The sequence below is a fragment of the Penaeus monodon genome, chromosome 19 (assembly GCF_015228065.2).
Source record: "Penaeus monodon isolate SGIC_2016 chromosome 19, NSTDA_Pmon_1, whole genome shotgun sequence".
Lineage (NCBI taxonomy): Eukaryota > Metazoa > Arthropoda > Malacostraca > Decapoda > Penaeidae > Penaeus > Penaeus monodon.
Genome location: NC_051404.1, coordinates 15,581,803 through 15,582,317, shown reverse-complemented (window position 1 = coordinate 15,582,317; position 515 = coordinate 15,581,803). Strand labels below are relative to the sequence as shown.

At 31.8% G+C, this 515-nt stretch overlaps 1 protein-coding gene across 1 annotated transcript in view; it reads right to left on the bottom strand.

Moving 5' to 3' along the window:
• Positions 1-515, bottom strand: part of LOC119585084 (major facilitator superfamily domain-containing protein 8-like) — a gene marked incomplete in the record, with an annotated part of 19,608 nt that overhangs the window by 11,461 nt on the left and 7,632 nt on the right.

Here is a 515-nt window from a genome sequence, read left to right as displayed (position 1 = left end):
AAGAAAGAAAAAATAAATCCAAGGCAAAGCTAGACATAAAAGATATTTCCAGGAACAAAAAATACACCAACTATATTCTATTGTCAATTATTCCTGTGACAAAAGTAGGCACATTTCCATTAGCCTATTGGTTGTTGCATGTTACAGACTAATAGAGTGAATAATAAATTAAATGCCCCATCAAACCGATTCGAACACCATTTCTCTGATGAGGCTTTGCTTATGAATATTAGATGTGTCTGTGACTAATTACATATTACTGTCATTACTATAATTGCACCGCTATTGCTGATGTTCATTTATGCTTTTAGTTATTTGCAAGGATCAGTTTTTTATCCGTAATTAAACATTACTGTCAAATTAATATCATTAACTCAATGATGATTGTCTTTTCGTCACTTTTATTCCACACGATATAGGTAGAGAACAGGTACATTTTATTTTAAAATTCTTATACTTTCCTCGAGCCATTTTCAACACTTTAGGCGCTTGAGAACAAAGGTCTCAGAATTGAA